At 49.1% G+C, this 22,811-nt stretch overlaps 1 long non-coding RNA gene across 1 annotated transcript; it reads left to right on the top strand.

Annotated features, from left to right (window-relative positions):
- Positions 1-4,366: 4,366 nt before the first annotated feature.
- On the top strand, positions 4,367-6,738 carry LOC147116155 (uncharacterized). The gene is made up of 3 exons (XR_015078755.1): positions 4,367-4,859; positions 5,002-5,087; positions 5,751-6,738. It is a non-coding gene; the product is annotated as an uncharacterized LOC147116155 (long non-coding RNA).
- Positions 6,739-22,811: the final 16,073 nt, after the last annotated feature.

Genomic DNA, 22,811 nt, shown 5'->3' with positions numbered 1-22,811 from the left:
ATCGTGGCGTCCAGCCTCACGGACCTGGCCGACAAGCTCCTGTCCGCCGGCTCCAACCACGCCATCACCCCCGACCTGGCCTCCGCAGCGTCGGCGCGCGCTCCACCCTCTATCGCGCGGCCACACAGCTCGGCCACGAGGCCCCCACGCCCTCTGACCCAGGGCTACTGCTACTTCCATACCCCGTTCGGCGCACGGGCACGCCACTGCAGCCATCCCTGCACGTTTCCAACCGCCCCCACACCGGCCTACACAATGGCCATGGGGCAAGCAGGCGCGCTGCTGTACGTTACGGACAGCGCCTCCGGACGCCGTTTCCTATGCGACACGGGCGCGCAGCGCAGCATCATCCCCGCGTCCGCCCAAGAGATCCAGCGAGGCAGCCGCGGCCCTGCGCTGGCTGCCGCCAACGCCACCGGCATGCGGACGTACGGCACCCGCACCGTCACCATCGACCTCGCAGGCCGCCGCTACCACTGGGAGTTTATCACCGCCAAGGTGCTCTCCCCGCTCCTCGGTGCGGCTTTCCTGTGCGCCCACGGCCTGTTGGTCGACTTGCCTCGGCGCCGCCTCGTGGACATGAACACCATGTCACCTATCCTGGGCGCCATGGCCCCCCCCCAACCCGCCGAAATGGCGTGGCAGTGCCGCGCCCGCTCAATGGACGACTACTCAGCACTCCTGGCTGAGTTCCCAGCCCTCACCAACCCGACCTTCTCCGCGAAAGTTGCTAAGCACCGGGTAGAACACTTCATCCCCACCACAGGCCCACCGGTGTATGCCCACACCCACAGGCTGGACCCGGCCAAGCTGGAGATCGCGCGGGCCGAGTTTGCCACAATGGAACAGCTCGGCATCATCCGCCACTCCAACAGCCCCTGGGCCTCCCCACTCCACAGTCACCAAACCAGACGGGGGATGGCGCCCCTGCGGGGACTACCGGCGCCTAAACAACGCCACCACGCCGGATCGGTACCCCATACCGCACATTCAAGACTTCTCGGCTAGACTGGCCGGCCGCTCAGTCTTCTCCAAAGTCGACCTGGTGCGCGGTTACCATCAGGTGCCAGTCCACCCCACGGACGTTCCCAAGACGGCCATAATCACCCCTTTTGGGCTATTCGAGTTCCTCCGAATGCCCTTCGGCGTCAAAAACGCAGCCCAGGCCTTCCAGCGGCTCATGGACTCGGTCCTCCAGGACCTGAAGTTCCTCTTTTTCTACCTGGATGACATCCTGGTAGCTAGTTCCTCCAAGCAGGAACACATCGAGCACCTCCGCACCCTGTTCCAGCGGCTCAGTGAGCACGGGCTCATCATCAGCCCAGCCAAGTGCCAATTCGGCCTCAGCAGGATCGAATTCCTCGGCCACCACATCACGCAGGACGGAGCCATTCCCCTGCCCGCCAAGGTGCAAGCCGTCCAGCAGTTCCCCCGGCCTACCACCATCAAAGGCCTCCAGGAGTTCTTGGGGATGATCAACTTTTACAACCGCTTCATTCCCGGAGCGGCCTCCCTCATGCGGCCCCTATATGAAGCCCTCCGGGGTAAGAAAGACAGAATGGCGATCGAGTGGTCGGCGGACATTTTGACCGCTTTCGACTCGACCAAAAAGGCGCTCGCTGACGCCACCATGCTCGCTCACCCACAGCCCAACGCCAGGGTGGCCCTCACCACGGACACCTCCGACCACGCGGTCGGCGCCGTGTACAAACATTGGGTCGACGGGGCCTGGCAACCGCTGGCCTTTTTCAGCCGCCAACTGCGCCCCCCGGAGGCCAAATACAGCGCCTTTGACCGCGAGCTCCTCGCACTGTACCTGGCAGTCCGCCATTTTAGATTTCTTCTGGAGGGCCGCCCCTTCACCGCGTTTGTCGACCACAAACCACTGACATTCGCGATGGCAAAATCTGCAGACCCGTGGTCAGCCAGGCAACGCCAGCTCGCCGCGGTGTCCGAATTCACTACGGACATCCGGCACGTCTCCGGTCGAGACAACGTGGTGGCCGACTGCCTATCCCGCCCCGCCATCCACGGCGCCCACCTGGCAGTGGACTATGCTCAACTGGCAGCGGAGCAACACACCGACCCCGATCTGCTCTCCGCGCCCACAACCCTCCCAGGGCTGCGACTGACCGACATCGCCTGCGGCCCGTCCGCCGTCAGTCAAATGCGACACCTCCTTGGCGCAACCCCGGCCTGTAGTCCCAGCGAAAACGGGTGTTCGACATCGTCCACGGCCTCTCACACCCCGGCACCCACGCGTCCATTAGACTGGTGGCCAACCGATTTGTCTGGCGCGGCCTGCGCAAAGATGTGCGCGTCTGGTCCAGATCCTGCATAGCTTGCCAGCGTGCCAAAATCCACCAGCACGTCAAAGCCCCACTCGAGGAGTTCACCGTGCCAGAAAGGTTTGACCACGTCCACATCGACCTCGTCGGCCCCCTGCCGCCATCACAAGGTCACACGCACCTGCTGACAATCGTGGACCGTACCACCCGCTGGCCCGAGGCCATTCCACTGACGTCCACCACCACCGCCGACATCGCGAGGGCGTTCATCGGGACCTGGGTCGCTCGGTTCGGCGTCCCCTCCGACATGACGTCGGATAGAGGCCCGCAGTTCACCTCTGATCTGTGGGCCGCCATTGCCCGAAACCTCGGGGTGGCCATTCACCGCACCACGGCTTACCACCCCCAAGCCAACGGACTGTGCGAGCGATTCCACAGGTCCATGAAGGCGTCCCTCCGCGCCAGCCTCGAGGACGAGGCTTGGATCGACCGCCTCCCGTGGGTGCTACTTGGCCTACGCTCCGCGGTCAAGGAAGACCTGCAAGCCTCGACGGCGGAACTCGTGTACGGCCAGCCGCTGCGCGTACCCGGAGAGTTCCTGCCCACCGCCACGACCCCCTGGTCGGCTGACCAGCAACGCCGCGCTTTCGCCAACCGAGCACAACAGTTCGCTCCGGTACCCACTGGCCGGCACGGCGAACCAGCAACCCGCGTACCACCTAGCCTGCACATGGCAAAATTTGTTTTCGTGCGCCATGACACCCACCGAGGACCTCTACGGCCCCCATACGACGGACCCTACAAGGTACTCCAGACGGGGAACAAGTTCTTCCTCCTCCAAGTGGGCGGCAGAACTGACAAGGTGTCGGTCGACCGGCTCAAGCTGGCGCACCTAGAGCCCGACGAACCCGTTCAAATGGGCCAACCCCCACCGCGGGGCAGACCGCCTAAGAGCCCGACGCGTCCGACCGACCCGCTCCCAACACCAACCGCCGTTCCGGCCGTGCCATCAAGCTGCCACGCCAGTTCGTACACTCCCTACTAGCGGATTCTGGGGGGAGCTGTGTGGCGTACCGATCACAGAAAGGACACAATCTGCTTTTCGGTCCGTAGACTATAAATCAGGCGTTATGCCTTTAAGAAGGATCACACCTTTAAGAAACTCGATCTGCAACATAGTTAAGCCCAGAACAGGGGAGGGGCAGTCAAAGCTGGGGACTGAGTAAAGGCAGTCGGACTTGGTGTAGTCTCTGACGCCATTTTTGTGTTCAACATGTGGTCTCAACAATTAAACCTTTTCTGTTGAACCTCTCCGAGTTCAGTATATTTTGTTAGGAGTACGTAGACTCCTACAATGTAATTAAATTTGTAATTAAGTAACTTAATTTACAGTGTAGACCCTTGACTACTTACTTGATCTGGATTAAGTTATGGGTACTGAAATTAAATATCTCCCTGTAACACAAAGCACTACAAGTAATGCAGGCAAAAAGCTGCAACTCCTTCCCCCTCCTCTCCAAATTCCCACTATTTCCAAATAAAACAGTTTGTCCGTTTTAATCCTGCTCTGTGCTCTGTAGATCAGTTTACTCCGAGCTCTGTTTAAAGGCTGTCCATCTGCAACATCTTCCATTTCTGAACAGGTCATTGACCTGAACCGTTAACCATACATCTCCATCTCTTTCTCTTTCTCTGCGCACAGATGGTGCCTGAGCTGCTGAGTGTCTGCAGCGTTTCCTGGCTTCCCCTGTGCAGGAGCAATGAGCCCAGCCTCCAGCCTCGCCCCTCAGCTGTCAATCACACCAGGCCGCGCAACGTAACGCGCCTCCATCTTGCGGCAAAAGCTGCACTTGATGTTTGTCTCGCAGCCACGTCAAGAAAGCCCGAGCCGGTGACTTTAATTCGGGGAATAGCTTTTACCCAAACTCTGGCCGTTTCAGTCGACGCCGCGGAGGTATTTTGCCGGCCGCCCCGCGATCCCATTGTACTGACCGCCAGCGATTGGCGCGCATGCACCGAGCGGGGCAACGCGAACAATGGAGCAGTTTCCGAGCCGCGGGGCAGTGTGGGTACGGAGAGCCACCATTGACCAGCCCCGAAGTCAGAATTCTAAACTGGGAATCTCTAGGATACAATACTTCTGGGTTCCAACGCTTTCACCAGTTTCTACGAGCACTTAGATAATAGCTGTCAGAATATACTGTGAATTTGAATTGTGGCTCCGCTGGAGATCCGCTCCGGGTTCCCTCCTCCCGCGGCCGGCTTTGAACATTGACGCGTGCGCACAAGGGGCTGCTCGCCCTGCCTGGCAGCCTGGCCTGCGCGCATGCGCATGGCCCGGCTCAGCCTCAGGCCCAGGCCGCCATTGTTGAGTTGCTGAGTGAGAGACAATTGCTTGGGACTGGTTGCTGCAGCTTCCGCTGCATTTCACTTTAGATTTAGCCAACTGATGTTCTAGACTGCTGAATGGGGTTTTTACTATCAGGAGGACTCCTTGAAGAAAAAGCCTCGAGTCCCTGATTCCTGACAGCTCCCCGGTGAAGTTGTCTGGTGATTGAGATGTTCAGGACTGTGAGTTCTCAGGAGTGGGCTGTGTATCCAGGAGGGCTGGTGGAGACATTAACTGCAACAGCAAGTTGTTTCATGTAAAACAATGTGGGGTATTTGTTAGAGACGTGAAAGGGCACTAAATAATTGCACTCTCTTCTTTCAGTTTTTTCCAGAACAGAACTGACAGGATTCAGTTGTGTGAAAAATCCTAGGAAAAGTTTACGGAAAGAATCTTGTGGGGAAATCCAGGTAAGTGCGAGTGTTTGAAGCGATAACATCCAGTCACAGTCCCACGGGTTGTAGACCACAGCTGTGCAGTAACAACTTAGCTCATCGCTGAAAAGATACTGTTGGTGACAGTTCATTGCTGAATCTCTGATGTAAGGCTGTATATCATGCTGTGAGTGGGGATCTCTGCAGCAGCCAAGTCAACTTGGGCTGAATCTAACCCTGGGTTACCTCTGCAATTAAGCAATTCACTACATTATGTGCAGTCGCATACAGAAGGTGCCATCCTGTATTCCGAGAGAATAGGGAATGGGCAAAGGCTTCTCCTTGTGACGGTCTCTCTCCAGTTTCGCTGCGGTTTTACCAGTTCACATGCGGCTGCCTACGTCCCTGGAAGTCATTGGGTTCCGTGCCTACACTCAATCTCTCTCCCCTTCTCAGTTTTGGGATTCTGCAGCTATCTGTTCAATTAGAACTGTAATTTTATACTTCATTGTCAATTTTTGTCTGATCCCACTCCTGTGAAGTGCCTTGGGATGTTTTACTACATTAAAGGGGCTATATAAATGCATCATGTTGTTATACAAACATACATTACACAACAACTGAGCTGTCGATAGATGAAAACACTATTTGTAACGGAATAATGTGAATATTAGAAATTACTTTTTAAAATCTCCACAGAATCTGAGTTGACGGGAAGGATTTCACTGAATGACTGCAGTTTCTTCCTCAGACTTCAAAGTGACATCAACAGTTGTGGCCCAGAGGGGTTGAACAGGGCATATATGCCTCAGGCTGAAATTGTAGACTGCAGTATCACACACGGTTTAAACTTGTCCCATCTCTATAAACAGTAAATATATCATACAACACAGGAAATCAATGTAGTGTCATTGCTACTATTCAGTCATTCTTTGATTTTTTTCATCAATTTCTTTGCACTTAAAGCCTCAGTGAAAGTCGAGTGTTAGTTACCTGAAGGTACACGATGAACCAATAGAACTGTAGAAATTTACATTATAAAAGATCATTCAGCCCTTTGTATCTGTGCCAGGTCTTTGCAGGAGCAATCCTTAACTAATCAAACTGCCCCGCTCTCTCCCCACAGCCCTGTATCAATCTGAAACTAATCCCACTGCTCCACTCTCTCCCCACAGCCCCGTATCAATCTAAAACTAATCCCACTGCCCTGCTCTCACCCCATAGCCCTGTATCAATCCCAAACTAATCCCACTGCCCCGATCTCTCCCCACAGCCCTGTATCAATCTAAAACTAATCCCGCTGCCCCACTCTCACCCCATAGACCTAATCAATCCAAAACTAACCCCACTGTCCCGCTCTCGCCCCATAGATCTAATCAATCCAAAACTAATCCCATTGCCCCACTCTCTCCCCATAGCCCTGTATCAATCCCAAACTAATCTCACTGCCCTACTCTCTCCCCATAGCCCTGTATCAATCCCCAAACTAATCCCACTGCCCCGATCTTTCCTCTCAGCCCTGTATCAATCCCCAAACAATCCCACTGCCCCGCTTTCTCCCCACAGCCCTGTATCAATCCAATACGAGTCCCACTGCCCTGCTCTCTCCCTATATCCCTGAATCAATCCCAAACTATTCCCAGTGCCCTGCTCTCTCCCCACAGCCCTGTATCAATCCTAAACTCATCCCACTGCCACGCTCACTCCCCATAGCCATATATCAATCCAAAACTAAACCCACTGCCCCACTCTCTCCCCATAGCCCTGTATCAATCCCAAACTAATCCCACTGCCCCACTCTCTCATAGAATCATAGAAAGTTACAGCACGGAAGGAGGTCATTTCGGCCCATCATGTCCGCGCCACCCAACAAAGAGCTATCCAGCCTAATCCCACTTCCCAGCTCTTGGTCTGTAGCCCTGCAGGTTAGATCATCCGAAGTGCACATCCAAGTACTTTTTAAATGTGGTTAGGGTTCCTGTCTCTACCACCCTTTCAGGTAGTGAGTTCCAGACTCCCAGAACCCTCTGGGTGAAGAAATTTCCCCTCAAATCCCCTCTAAACCTTCCACCGATTATTTTAAATCTGTGCCCCTTGGTTTTTGACCGCTCTGCTATCTGCTCTGCTAGGTCCTTACTATCCACTTTATTTATGCCCCTCATAATTTTATACACCTCAATAAGGTCTCCCCTCAGCCTCCTCTGTTCCAAGGAAAACAGACCCAGCCTATTCAGTCTTTCCTCATAGCTAAGATTCTCTACTCCCGGCAACATCCTTGTAAATCTCCTCTGTACCCTCTCTAGTGCAATCACATCTTTCCTGTAATGTGGTGACCAGAACTGCACGCAGTACTCTAGCTGAGGCCTAACTAATGTTTTATACAGTTGAAGCATAACTCCCCTGCTCTTGTATTCTATGCCACGGCTAATAAAGGCAAGCATTCCGTATGCCTTCTTAACCACCTTATTTACCTGGCCTGCTACCTTCAGGGATCTGTGGACATGCACTCCAAGGTCCCTTTGTTCCTCTACACTACTCAGTGTCCTACCATTTAATGTGTATTCCCTTGTTGGCCCTTCCCAAATGCATTACCTCACATTTCTCCAGATTGAATTCCATTTGCCACTGTTCTGCCCACCTGACCAATTTATTGATATCTACCTGCAGCCTTACAGCTTCCTTCTTCAGTATCAACCACACAGCCGATTTTAGTATCATCTGCAAACTTCTTAATCATACCCCCTATATTCAAGTCTTGATCATTGATATATACCACAAAAAGCTAGGGACCTAGTACTGAGCCCTGCGGAACCCCACTGGAAACAGCCTTCTAGTCACAAAAACACCCATCAACCACTACCCTCTGCTTCCTGTCTCCGAGCCAGTTTTGAATCCAACTTGACACTTTGCTCTGGATCCCATGGGCTTTTAACTTTGTGACCAGTCTGCCATATGCAACCTTATCAAAAGCCGTGCTAAAGTCCATATACACTACATCAGTCTCACTACCCTCATCTACCCTCCTTGTTACCTCCTCAAAAAATTCAGACAAGTTTGTCAGACACGACCTTCCCTTAACAAATCCGTGCTGACTACCCTTAATTAATCCGTGTCTTTCTAAATGAAGATTTATCCTGCCCTTCAGAATTCTTTCCAATAATTTTCCCACCACCGAGGTTAGGCTGACTGGCCTGTAATTACTCGGTCTATCCTTTTCTCCCTTTTTAATCAAGGGTACCACATTAGCGGTCCTCCGGCACCACACCTGAAGCCAGAGAGGATTGAAAAATGATGGTCGGGGCCTCTGCTATTTCCTCTTTTGCTTCGCTTTACAGCCTGGGATACATTTCATCTGGGCTTGGGGATTTATCCACCTTTAAAGCTGCTAAACCCCTTAATACTTCCTCTCTCACTATGTTTATTTCATCTAATATTTCACACTCCTCCCCCCTGATAGCAATGTCTGCTTCGCCCCTCTCCTTTGTGAAAACAGACGCAAAGTATTCATCAAGAACCCTACCGACGTCTCCCGCCTTCACACACAGATTACCCTCATGATCTCTAATAGGCCCTACCCTTTCTTTAGTTATCCTCTTACTCTTAATATATTTATAAAACATCTTTGGGTTTTCCTTGATTTTACTTGCCAAGAATTTTTCATGCTCTCTTTGCTTTCCTAATATCCATTTTAATTGCACCCCTGCACTTTCTGTACTCCTCTAAGGATGCTGGAGTATTTAGCCCTCGGTATCTGTCATACGCCTCCCTTTTTTTTCTTTACCCTACCCTGTATGTCCCTAGACATCCAGGGGGCTCTAGATTTGTTAGTCCCACTTTTTTTCTTTAAGGGCACATATATGGTCTGAACCCTCCGGATCTCCTACTTGAATGCCTCCCACTGCTCTGACACTGATTTACCTTCAAGTAGCTGTTTCCAGTCCACTATGGCTAAATCCCCTCTAAGCTTAGCAAAATGTGCTTTTCCTCAATTTAGAATTTTTATTCCTGGTCTATTCTTGTCCTTATCCATAACTACCTTAAATCTAACTGAATTATGGTCACTAGCACCAAAATGCTCCCCCACTGAACCTGCCCAGCTTCATTCCCTAAAATTAAGTCCAGAACCGCTCCCTCCCTTGTTGGGCTTGCTACATACTGGCTAAAAAAGTTCTCCTGGATGCATTTTAGGAATTCCGCACCCTCTACACCCTTCACACTATTTTTATCCCAGTTAATATTGGGGTAGTTGAAATCCCCTACTATTACTGCCCTATAGTTTTTGCACTTCTCAGAAATGTGTCTACATATTTGTTCTTCTATCTCCCTCTCACTGTTTGGGGGTCTGTAGTACACTCCCAGCAGTGTGATCGATCCTTTTTTGTTTTTCAATTCGACCCATATGGCCTCGTTTGATGATCCCTCCAACATATCATCCCTCCTCACAGCTGTAATAGTTTCTTTAATCGATACCGCGACCCCCCCCTCCCTTTTTACCTCCCTCTCTATCCCGTCTGAAAATCCTGTAACCAGGAATGTTGAGCTGCCATACCTGCCCCTCTTTCAGCCATGTCTCTAATAGCTATAATATCATAGTCCCAAGTATCTGCCTGTGCCCTCAGCTCATCTGTCTTGTTTGCTATACTCCTTGCATTGAAGTATATACCATTTAGTACAGGCAAACCTCCCTGTTGACTACTATCTAGCCCTTGATTCCTCTGTCCTTCCAATTTACTTTCTACGTTTTTTCCAATTCCAGTTTTTCTTCCCTCCCTATTGACTCTATACTTAGGTTCCCATCCCCCTGCCAAGCTAGTTTAAACCCTCCCCAACAGCACTAGCAAACACTCCCGCGAGGATATTGGTCCCGTTCCCGGAGATTACTACCTTTTTGAGGTCCTGCTTTTTAACCTCTTTCCTAGCTCCCTAAACTCTGCCTGCAGGACCTCATCCCTCTTCCTACCTATGTCGTTGGTACCGATATGGACCACGACCTCTGGCTGTTCACCTTCCCCCCTCAGCCCTGCAGCCGTTCAGTGACATCCTTGACCCTGGAACCAGGGAGGCAACATACCATCCTGGAGTCACGTCTGCGGCCGCAGAAACGCCTGTCTGCTCCCCTAACTATTGAATCCCCTATCACTATTGCTCTCCCCCTCCTCTTTCCCCCCCCTGCCAGTGCAGCTGAGCCTTCCATGGTCGTGTGGACTTGGCTCTGGCTGCACTCCCCAGAGGAACCATTGCCCTCACCAGTACTTGGCACCGAATACTGATTGGTGAGCAAGATGGGCTCAGGGGACTCCTGCACTACCTGCCTGGACCTCCTCTTCTGTCTGATGGTCACCCATCCCCTCCCTGCCTGCACACTCTTAAGCTGCGGGGTGACCACCTCCCGAAACGTGCTGTCCACGTAGCTCTCAGCCTCGCGGATGTACAGCAGTGACTGCAGCCGCCGCTCAAGCTCCGTAACCCGGCGGTCGAGCTGCTGTAGCTGGCGACACTTCCCGCACATGTGGTCGGCCAGACCACGGGAGGTGCCCAGGACTTCCCACATGGCACAGGATGTGCATTCCATGGGTGTGAGCTGCCCTGCCATACCTCTAATTAACAGACTATTTACTAACCTAGCTGGAATAAACTTAAAAACTTTAAGAAAGCCAAATAAAAACACTTACCAGATACTCACCAATCAGCTCCCTCTTTTTGAACGTTTAGTTTTTAATCCCGGCTCTTAATTTAAACCAGTGCCCAAGATAAAGAGAGAAATACTGACCAACCAATCACTTCCCTGCTTTCCTGTGGCATCACTCCTTGTTTTTGTTGTCAGGTCTGCTGCCTCTGCTCTCGGGCCTCGCTCTGCCGTGCTTTTAATATCCTCAGGCTCCGCTCTCGCTCCCTCTCGAGTCCGCTGCCTCCGCTCTCGGGCCTCGCTCTGCCGCGTTCTTTATATCCTCAGGCTCCGCTCTCGCTCCCTCTCGGGTCCGCTGCCTCCGCTCTCGGGCCTCGCTCTGCCGCGTTCTTTATATCCTCAGGCTCCGCTCTTGCTCCCTCTCGAGTCCGCTGCCTCTGCTCTCGGGCCTCGCTCTGCCATGCTTTTAATATCCTCAGGCTCCGCTCTCGAGTCCGCTGCCTCTGCTCTCGGGCCTCGCTCTGCCATGCTTTTAATATCCTCAGGCTCCGCTCTTGCTCCCTCTCGAGTCCGCTGCCTCCGCTCTCGGGCCTCGCTCTGCCGCGTTCTTTATATCCTCAGGCTCCGCTCTCGCTTCCTCTCAGGTCCGCTGCCTCAGGTCTCCCCATAGCCCTGTATCGATCCCAAACTAATCCCACTGCCCCGCTCTCTCCCCATAGACCTGTATCAATCCAAAACTAATCCCACTGCCCCGTTCTCTCCCCATAGACCTGTATCAATCCAAAACTAATCCCACTGCCCCACTCTCTCCCCATAGCCCTGTATCAATCCTAATCGCACTGTTCTGCTCACTCCCCATAGCCGTGTATCAATCCCCAAACTAATCCCACTGCCCCACTCTCTCCCCATAGCCCTGTATCAATCCAATACGAATCCCACTGCCCTGTTCACTTCCTATAGCCCTGTATCAATCCCAAACTAATCCCACTGCCCCGCTTTCTCCCCACAGCCCTGTATCAATCCCAAACTAATCCCACTGTCATCTTCTTTCCCCATAGCCCTGTATCAATCCAAAACAAATCCCACTACCCCGCTCTCTCCCCATAGCCCTGTATCAATCCAAAACTAATCCCACTGCCCCACTCTCTCCCCATAGACCTGTATCAATCCAAACCTAATCCCACTGCCCCGCTCTCTATCCATAGACCTGTATCAATCCTAAACTAATCCCACTGTCCCATTCCCTCCCTATAACCCTATATGAGTCCCAAACTGACCACCTGCCCCGCTCTCCCCCCATCCCCCCCCATAGTCCATTAATCCCACTGTCCAACTCTCTTCCTTTAAAAGATGCAGTAATCTCTACCTCAACGACTCCCTGGAAAAAGCATTCCATGTACCGACAGATTTCTCATGGAATAGAATCATAGAATGATACAGCACTCAAGGAGGCCTGAGCTGGCTCTTTGGTAGAGCTATCCAATTAACCCAACTCTCCGGCTCTCTCCCCTTAAACCTGTAAAGCCGTGGGATTAAAGGGACATTGGCAGCATGGACACAAAATTAGCTGTGGGACAGAAGACAGAGTAGTGGTGAGCGGTTGTTTTTCAGACTGGTGGGAGGAATACAGTGATGTCCCTGAGGGGTCGGTAATAGGACCACTGCTCTTTTTGTATGTATGAATGTCCTGGACTTGGATATACAGGACATAATTTCAAAGTTTGTAGATGATACAAAACTCGGAAATGTAGTAAACAGTGAGGAGGATAGTAACAGACTTCAAGAGGACATAGACAGACTGGTGAAATGGGCAGACACAGGGCAGATGAAATTTAACAAAAAGAAGTGTGAAGTGATATATTTTGGTAGGAAGAATGAGGAAAGGCAATATAAACTAAATGGTACAATTTTAAAGAGGGTGCAGGAACAAATCTTTGAAGGTGGCATGAAAGGTTGTTGAAGCTGTAAAAAAAAATTAAAAAAATTTTTTTTTTTTTAAAAACATACAGAATCCTGGGCTTTATAAATAGAGGCATAGAGTTCAAAAGCAAGGAAGTTATGGTAAACCTTTATAAATGACTGGTTCGGCTTCAGCTGTAGTATTGTGGCTAATTCTGGGCACCACACTTTAGGAAGGATGTCAAGGCCTTGGCGAGGGTGCAAAGGAGATTTACTAGAATGGTACCAGGGACGAGGGACTGCAGTTATGTGGAGAGACTGGACATGCTGGGATTGTTCTCCTTAGAGCAGAGAAGGTTAAGGGGAGCTTTAATAGAAGTTTCAAAATTATAGAGTAGATAGGGAAAAACTGTTTCCACTGGCAGGAGGGTCAGTAACCAGAGGACACAGATTTAAGGTAATTGGCAAACAAGCCGGTGAGGGGAGATAAGGAGAATTATCTTTACGCAGCAAGTTGTTGTGATCTGGAATGCACTGCCTGAAAGGGCGATGGAATTCAGTAGTAACTTTCAAAAGGAAATTGGATAAAGACTTGAAAAGGAGAAATTTGCAGGGTTATAGGGAAAGAGCAGAAGAGTGGGACCAATTGTGTAGCTCTTTCAAAGAGCCGGCACAGACACAGTGAGCCAACTGGCCTCCGTCTGTTCTGTATGATTCTATTAATTGTTATAAATCCTCCTCTAGAACACCTACCGTCTCACTTCCACCATGATTTGTAAAAACTGACACAATATTTATTTTCTGCATCATAATCAGATTCCCTCCTTCATCACTGTGATCCTACCCCCATTAACTATTCTTTTACTTTTGCTTATTAAAAGCCCTCGTTATTTCCTTTCATAGTACCTGCTAGCCTTTCTTCATATTCCGCACAGCTCCTCTAAACTCCCTTTTCCGCTTCCCACTACAGTTGCTGTATGCCTCATGATTTTCTTTAGTATTGTAATAGTAATGAGTCAAATTATCCAATTTCCCTAATTCTTAACTCCATCCCTATGGATTCTGTATTAACCAACACCCTTACCCTCTAGCGCTGTGATAGAATGCTTCGCATACCCTGTCCCCCCCTCCTTTCCCTCCCTATTTCTCCTGAAAGGTTATAACCAAGAATATTTAGTTCCCAGTGCTGCCCAAACTTAAGCCAGGTCTCAGATCTGGCCACTACATCAAACCCTCTGTAGTTATTGATGCTTCTGACTCTCCAGTTTTGTTTTGAAAGCTTAGTGCTGTCATATACATCCCACTCAATCCTGACTCCGCACTTGGGAATGATGACCCTTATTTTTTTCTCGGTGTTATCGTATCCCTTGCTCGTTCTACAGTAGTGTTATTATCTCTCACAACCTCATAGCCTCTTTCCTTCCCTTTCTTCCCTGATAATATTTCTTCCATCATTTTGGCTAACTCTTCTGCTATTCCAACACCTTTATTAATCTGGCTCTCCCTCTCATTGCAAGCCTAGACTTCCCCATCCCCTGACCAGATGAGTTTAAATCCTTCCCCTTTGCTCTATTTACCCTCTCACAAAGATTTCGGTAAAGGTTGTCTCTTTGGTATAGAATTCCAGAACTCACTCCAGTGCCCCGAGAACCGTTCCCCACCTGCACTGGTTCATAAGAAATAGGAGGTTATATGGCCCCTCGAGCCTGCTCTGCCATTCAATAAGATTGTAAAGATAAAAAGAAAGACTTGCATTTCTATAGTGCCTTTCATAACCTCAGGCTGTCCCAAAGTGCTTTACAGCCATTGAAGTACTTTTTGAAGTGTAGTCACTGTTGTAATGTAGGAAACGTGGCAGTCAATTTGCACACAGCAAGTTCCCACAAACGACAATGTGGTAATGACCAGATAATCTGTTTTTTTAGGGATGTTGATTGAGGGATAAATATTTGCCTGGATACCAGGGATAACTCCCCTGCTGTTTTTCAAAATAGTATCATGGGATCTTTTACGTTCTCCTTAGAGACCAGACATGGCCTCGATTTAACGTCTCATCTGAAAGACACCACCTCTGACAGTGCAACACTCCCTCAGTACTGCACTGGAATGTCAGTGTAGATTTTTGTGCTCAAATCGCTGGAGTTGGACTTCAACCCACAACCTTCTGACTCACCGGTGAGAGTGCTACCAACTGAACCACAACTGAACTTCTACATCAACTCCACTTTCCTGCCCTATCCCCATATCCCTTGGTTCCCTTAGTGTCCAAAAATATTTCTCTTTCAATCCTGAATATACTTAACGACTGAGCATCCACAGCTCTTCTGGGGTCGAGAATTCCAAAGATTCACCACCCTCTGAGTGAAGAAATTTCTCCTCATCTCAGCCCTGAATAGCTGACCTCTTATCCTGAGACTGTGACCCCTGGTTCTAGACTCCCCAGCCAGGGGAAACAGCCTCTCAGCATCTATCTTGTCAAGCCCTCTAAGAATTTTGTATGTTTCAATGAGATCACCTCTCATTCTTCTAAACTCCAGAGAGTATAGGCCCATTCTACACAATCTCTCATCATAGGACAGCCCTCTCATCCCAATCTAGTGAACTTTTTTTGCACCCCTCTAAGGCAAGTGTACCCTTCCTTAGGTACGGAGACCAAAATTGTACACTGTACTCTAGGTGTGGTCTCACCAAAGCCCTGTACAATTGTACTCAAACCCCCTTGCAGTAAAGGCTAACATACAATTTGCCTTCCTAATTGCTTGCTGTACCTGCATGTTTCTGTGATTTGCGTACAAGGATACCCAAATCCCTCTGAATACCAACATTTTCTAAACTCTCACCTTCTAAAGAATATTCTGCTTTTCCATTCTTCCTACTAAAGTGGATAATTTTACACTTCCCCATATAATACTCCATCTGTCACCTTCTTGCCCAATCACTTAACTGGTCTATATCCCTTTGCAGCCTCTTTGCATCCTCCTCACAGCTTACTTTCCCACCCAGCTTTGTATCGTCAGCAAAATTGGATACAGTACACTCGGTCCCCTCATCTAAGACATTGATATAGATTGTGAATAACTGAGGTCCAAGCACTGATCCTTGCAGCACTCCACTAGTTACACCCTGCCATCCTGAAATGACCAGTTTATTCCCACTCTCTGTTTTCTGTCTGTTAACAAATCCTCAATCCATGCTACTATATTACCCCCAATCCCATGAGCCCTAATCTTGTGTAACAACCTCTTATGTGACACCTTATCGAATGCCTTCTGAAAATCCAAATATACCATATCCACTGGTTCCCCCTTATCTACCCTGCTGGTTATGCCCTCAAAAAAACTCTTAATAGGTTTGTCAAACACGATTTCCCTTTCATAAAACCATGTTGACTCTGCCCAATCATATTGTGATTTTTCAAGTGCCCTGTTACCCAGTCCTTAATAATAGATTGTAGCATTTTCTGTACTACTGATGTCTGGCTAACTGGTCTATAGTTCCCTGTTTTCTTTCGCCCTCCTTTCTTGAATAGCAGGGTTACATTTGCTACCTTCCAATACATGGCGACCGTTCTAGAATCTAGGGAATTTTGGAAGATCACAACCAATGCATCCACTATCTCTGCAGCCACCTCTTTTAGAACCCTAGGATGTAGGCCATCAGGTCCAGGGGATTTATTGGCTTTTAGCCCCATTAATTTCTCCAGTACTTTTACTTTGCTAATATTAATTACTTTAAGTTACTCTCATTAGACCCTTGGTTGCCACTGTTTCTGGTATGTAATGACAGAATGATGCCTCCACACAAGCAGTATCCTAATCCATGCACCCGCCCTGTTTCCACATCCCTTTATCTCCCTTTCCTTCAACCACCTGTCTGACCGACACTTAAATGTTGACCGGGTCTCTGTTTCAATCAATAACCCTCCGATTAAAAAGTTTCTCATGCTGTCTGTTCTAAATCTCTTACATTTAATCCTCTATCTATCTCCTCGTTCTCAATCACTAGAAACAATCTTTTTTTTACTATAGGTCCCACCTCTCCATTATTTAAACGCCTCTATCATATCTCCCTGTATTCTCCTCTGTTCACAGAATCACAGAAACCCCACAGTGCAGATAGAGGCCATTTCGGCCCATCGAGCCTGCACCGACACATATCCCACCCGATCCCCGTAACCCCTACACCAACACATATCCCACCCTATCCCCGTAACCCCACGTATTTAATCCCCCTAACACTAAGGGTCAATTTATCATAGCCAATCAACCTAACCCGCACATCTTTGGACTGTGGGAGGAAACCGGAGCACCCGGAGGAAACCCACGCAAACACGGGGAGAATGTGCAAACTCCACACAGACAGTCGCCCGAGGCCGGATTCGAACCTGGGTCCCTGGCGCTGTGAGGCAACAGTGCTAACCACTATGCCACCGTGCTGCCGTGTTCTAACAGAAACTTCCCAATTTTTCAAATCTTTCTTTGTAATTTTATTTCCTCATACCAGACAGCATCCTCTTGAATCTGTGCTGTACCCTCTCTATTGCCTCAACATCCTCTGTTCCGTGCCCAATACTGCAAGCAGTGCTCCAACTTTGGTTTCATATAGATTCCCCATTACATCTCAACTTTTATATTCAATACCGCTTGCCATAAAACCCAGTATTCTATTTGGTTTTTTATCTGGCCTTGTGTTTCAGTGGCCAGAACAGAACACAGTACTGGAGGTGTGCTCCAGCCAGAGCACTCTACAGTCTGACCGGGACTTCCTCGAACTTGTGCTCTGCTGCCACCCAGTGCTGGGGCTGTTTTGTCCTCCTGTGTACTGTAATCTACACTTCTCTATATTAAATTTCACCTGCCATTGTTCTGTACACGAGTATAGTTTTCCAGCTCATTTTGTAGCTGGGGAGCGCTCTCCTCAGAATCGACCCCCCCTTCCCGGTCTGCTATTGCCTGCAGGTCTCCCCTGCACGTGGCGTCGGAATCAGAGTTATGAATGTAAATTTGAACCTGTTGTGGACCTGATGCTGATCCTTACGGCACAGGGCTCATTTAAACACAAAAAGCGCACTTCAACATTTAACGCTGCACTTTTCTTGAGAGGGAGCACAATTCCAGTCCTGATTGTTGCTCTGTTATGGGGAGGTGAAGTCCAGTCATTCCCCAGTATGAACCATCGGTAGGAACACATACAGCACCGAGCTGCTGCATTTATATTTAATAAATATATGAATCAGATACAGATATACGGTACGTGTTGATAGTGGTAGCTCAGCATTGCTCCAGGGGCTGCTGTGCTGGTGCTGAGGTTGGTGCTGAGGCACACTGCAGGGCTGGACTGTATATGATGCAGCAGTGCCTGAATTATTATTTGCCTTAGGCAGTCCCTCGTAACCGAGGATGACTCTGTGTGGAGTTTGCACATTCTCCCCGTGTTTGCGTGGGTTTCCTCCGGGTGCTCCGGTTTCCTCCCACAGTCCAAAGATGTGCGGGTTAGGTTGATTGGCTATGGTAAAAATTGACCCTTAGTGTTAGGGGGATTAAATACGTGGGCTTACGGGGATCGGGTGGGATATGTGTCGGTGCAGGCTCGATGGGCCGAAATGGCCTCTATCTGTACTGTGAGGATTCTGTGATTCTGTGACTTGCTTCCACGTTAAAAATGGGTTCGCAGGTGACTGATTAGTCCAATGCGGGACTTACAGTCTCTGTCACAGGTGGGGCAGACGGTAGTCAGTACGGCATTCCGGTCTGTCACTCTTGGGGTTGTCCATGAGGGTCCTGACATTCCAGGTCCCGAACTTCATTTTAAAGGGCGGAAGATGCCTGTGCGTGAATTCTTTGGCCATTTAACACCAGCTACCACACGGGCTTGACAGAGCAAGGTCTTGGTCCAAAGGCAAGGGGATCCAAGACAATTGGAGACCAGGCTTTGCTACAATGGCCTAGCACACGCACACAAACATACTGCTACTGTCCTCCTCCCTCCTTCCCGCAGCTCCTCCCTGCTTGGGTTTCGTAGGATGCATTGTGGTCCTCCCGACCTTGCTGTTGACCCGTGCCGCACCTTCCCTGGGCCCCGACCCCGCTGCTGGTCCACGCTGCGCCACTCCTGGGCCTTGACCTCGCTGCTGGGCTCATCCTCGTTTTGAGTCCTGGCCTCGGACATGAATGATGTTGTCTTTCACAGGATCAGATTGGCACTGATATTCTCGCGATCCCTGGTCCTGAGCTCCATTCGCGATCCGCTAGTCACTAGATCACTATTCTAGTGGAGAAGCGTAGTCTTGACGGCGGAGAGGTCTGGGAATTTGGGAGCTAAGTTTAAGTGAAGAGCTAGTGCTCTGAATAAAGGTACAGGTAGACTATCCTTTATCCGAAAACCTCGGGACCAGCCATGTTTCGGTTTTCGGAAAATTTCGGATTTCAGAAGGTATTTTATAAGACTGGGAAATTTGTCGGGGTCGGGGGTGGGGGGTCGGCGGGGGGGTCGGGGTCGGCAGGGGGGTCGGGGTCGGTGCGGGGGTCGGTGGGGGGTCGGCGTCGGCGGGGGTCGGGGTCGTGCGCACGACTTACGCTGAACGAAAAAACTTTCGGTTTTTAGAGGGTTTCGGTTTTCGGAAGTTCGGATAAAGGATAGCCTACCTGTATTCTGAGCTACACTGATGGCAGCTGAAAGAGTGACATTTTCTACTCCTTGAAATGCAGTTAAACCACAGACCTCCCAGAGGGCCCAGGAATATTTACAGCTGAGGGGAACCCACAGGGTGTTTAATGATTTACTTGTTCTGTGTGTTCAGGTTTGCTAAACAGAGATTGCTCAGATACTCTGGAACCAAGAGCCAGCATGGAAATACTGAAAGAAGCGGAAATGTTAGTAAATGATCAGCCTGGATCGGCGGAGACTCCTGGACCCAGCCAGCAGGGGCCAGCTCCTCAGGACACGGACAGCTTTCAGTGTTTTGTGTGTGGGAAGCGTTTCAGGTGGCCCTGCCTGTTGAAAAAGCACCTGCGTGTCCACACAGGAGAGAAACCATTTGAGTGTGCAGAGTGTAAGAAGCGATTTAGTAAATCCAGTAACTTGATAAGACATCAGCGATTTCACAGAGGAGAGAAACCGTTTGAGTGCAATGTTTGCACAAAGCGGTTTTCCACCTGCAACGACTTGAAAGTGCACCAGCGGATTCACACTGGAGAGAGACCGTTCGAATGTAGGGTGTGTAAGAAGCGATTTTACACATCCGGTCACTTGATACGGCATCTGCAAATCCACACTGACTAGAAACTGCATGATTTGCACTGTGTAAAAAGAGGTTTAACACATTCTGTCAATTGCGAGGGTTACAAAGATTTCATACTGGAGAGATATCGTTGGATGCACTGGATTAGGTCGGAGACTTGTGACTCCACTGTCTGCAGCTATGTCTCTGGTTTGCAGTGTTTAAAGATTTATTAAGACTTATTTTGCCATGGTAACTATGTTAGCAACACTTGTACAATGAAATGGATGATCTCACAAACAGCTGTCTGGTTGCCTCTATTTCCAATCGCAGGGTATCCAGTCACGCACTTTCCCATGGTCAGTTTCTCAATGAAGTGTTAACTGAAAGCGCCAGGGATTATCTCCACAAGATGGAGCACGGTTATAGTGCTAACACATTAGATCACAGGTTATGTCCATTACACTATTCATCCTACCCCATTCTGCCATGATCTGTGTCTGAAACACTTCACAATCGCTGATTAATCCTTCCGGGTAATTTGATGCAATTTTTAGTGATCAACTTTGTCAGTGAATCACTTGAAAAGGTTTCATCGAGGTGACCAAGTTTTCAAAGTTAAAGAGCAACAAATTGTATATCGGAGAATAGGAAATATTCTAAATATAGTACATCAGTGTGACTACTCACTGAAATTACAATACCATGCAAGATGGTTTATATCTCTTTCTCTTCCTCTTTTTTCTTTCTTTCTCTCACTTTTCCTTCTCTTTTCCTCTCTCTCTCTCTCTCTCTCTCTCACACTCCAGTTTTATTTGTCCCTGACTCTTTCATACAAGGAAAATTGAAAAATCTGTAAAGGAAGTTTGATAGGTTAGTGGAATGGGAAGATAGGGGGCAGATGCAGTTTAATGTGGAGGGGTGAAGTAATATATTATGGGAGGACACACGAGGAATGGGAGTATGCACTTAATGGAAAGACACTGAAGGTTGTGGCTTGACAGAACTGGGTTCAGGCTGGGGCTTTCCAGTGTGCACTCCGCTCCGCAGGATCCTCATACCACTAAAGTGAATGGGGAGGGGGAATCATGGGATGGCAAGTGTATTAGCAGAAAACACTGGTCACAATGCCCTGGAAGTGTGAGTGAAGGTGGATAAGGCCGTAAAGGCCAACGGCACTTTGGATTTTATAAACGGGCTTAGAGTACAGGAGTACTGAAGTAATTGGTTAGGCCACAGAAAGAGTACTAGGTGCAGTTTTGGGCGCCTCGTATTATAGTTAGGACATTAAAGCCACAATGTAGATTCACCAGGGCAATGCCAGAGATGGAAACTATAGTTATGAGGAGAGAGTTGAACAGATCAGTTAGTTTACTGTCTGGCAGGTGTATTACAGGATCTTTGGTTGTGCTCTTGTTCCTGAAAAGTCCTTGTTTCGCCTCACTGCTGCTTGCTAAAGTAAACAAGGTCCTTTTTACATCAACTGCCAGCAAAATAAGAGGAAGAGAATAAAGTCCCAATTTTCACAAACTGAGCCAGTTTGTACGGTGACCACTCCAGTTAGAAGGCCCGTCCTGATCTGGCTACTGGTCTTTTGAACAAGCACCAATTGTAAAGCTCACTCTTTCTGCCAACACCTTGAATTTTCCCAAAGGGCCAACAATACCCACTCACAGCAGCTGCAAGTCAGTGGTTCCGAGCTTTTTAGTTTAATAACGCTTCACATCCAGAGTTACTTTGGCAGCGTAGTCACTATTGTTACGAACTCTCTGAAGTTAACTTTCCCTACATTACAACGGTGGCTACACTTCAGAAGTACTTCATTGGCTGCAGAGAACTTTAGGACATCCTGAGGTTATGAAAGGCTCTATATATAAAATCCAAGTTTTGTTCCTTTGCAAGTACTAACAATAAGATCATTTTACAAAAAGTGTCCCATCCTACAGCTGCAAGCAGTTGAGGGGGATGACGCACCAGGGGAAGGCAGCAGCAGCCAACTTCCTGGCACCAGGGGTGCTTCTGCTGCTCAGGAAGGGAGGAAAAAGAGTGGGAGAGCAATAGTGGTAGGGGATTCTATCGTAAGGGGAACAGATAGGCGTTTCTGTGGCCGTAGACGTGACTCCAGGATGGTTTGTTGCCTCCCTGGTGCCAGGGTCAAGGATGTCACTGAACGGCTGCAGGGCATTTTGAAGGGGGAGGGTGAACTGGCAGAGGGCGTAGTTCACATTGGGACCAACGACATAGGTAGGAAGAGGGATGAGGTCCTGCAGCAAGAATTTAGGGAGCTAGGTAGCAGATTAAAGAGTAGGACCTCAAAGGTTGTAACCTCTGGATTACTCCCGGTGCCACGTGCTAGTGAGTATAGGAATAGGAGGATAGAGCAGATGAATGCGTGGCTAAAGAGTTGGTGCAGGAGGGAGGGCTTTAGTTTCCTGGATCACTGGGCCTGCTTCTGGGGAAGGTGGGACTTGTATAAGTCGGACGGGTTGCACCTGAGCCAGAGCGGGACAAATATCCTTGCGGGGAGGTTTGCTAGAACTGTTCGGGGGGTTTTAAACTAAAATGGCAGGGGGTTGGGAACCTGAGCAGGGAGACAGGAAAAGAAAATGGATAAAAGCAAAAGATAGGAAGGAGAAAAACAAAAGTGGCAGTCAGAGAAATCATCGGTTTAAATCAAACGTGGCTACAGTAAATAATAATTGTAATAGGTCTAAGAGCGTTAAAAAAACAAGCCTGAAGGCTTTGTGTCTTAATGCGAGGAGCATTTGTAATAAGATGGATGAATTGGCTGCGCAAATAGAGGTAAACGAATATGATTTGGTTCGGATTACGGAAACGTGGCTCAAGGATGGCCAAGACTGGGAACTCAACATCCAGGGGTATTTGATATTCAGGAAAGATAGGCAAAAAGGAAAGGGAGGTGGGGTAGCATTACTGGTTAAAGAAGGGATTAATACAATTGTAATGAAGGATATTAGCTCTGATGATGTGGAATCTGTATGGGTAGAATTGAGAA

The sequence above is a fragment of the Somniosus microcephalus genome, chromosome 6 (genome assembly GCF_052327205.1).
Source record: "Somniosus microcephalus isolate GS21.2 chromosome 6, FLI_Smic_1.0, whole genome shotgun sequence".
Classification (NCBI taxonomy): Eukaryota; Metazoa; Chordata; class Chondrichthyes; order Squaliformes; family Somniosidae; genus Somniosus; species Somniosus microcephalus.
The sequence above is the reverse complement of the archived record's forward strand: the minus strand, read 5'-3'. Positions and strand labels throughout refer to the sequence as shown.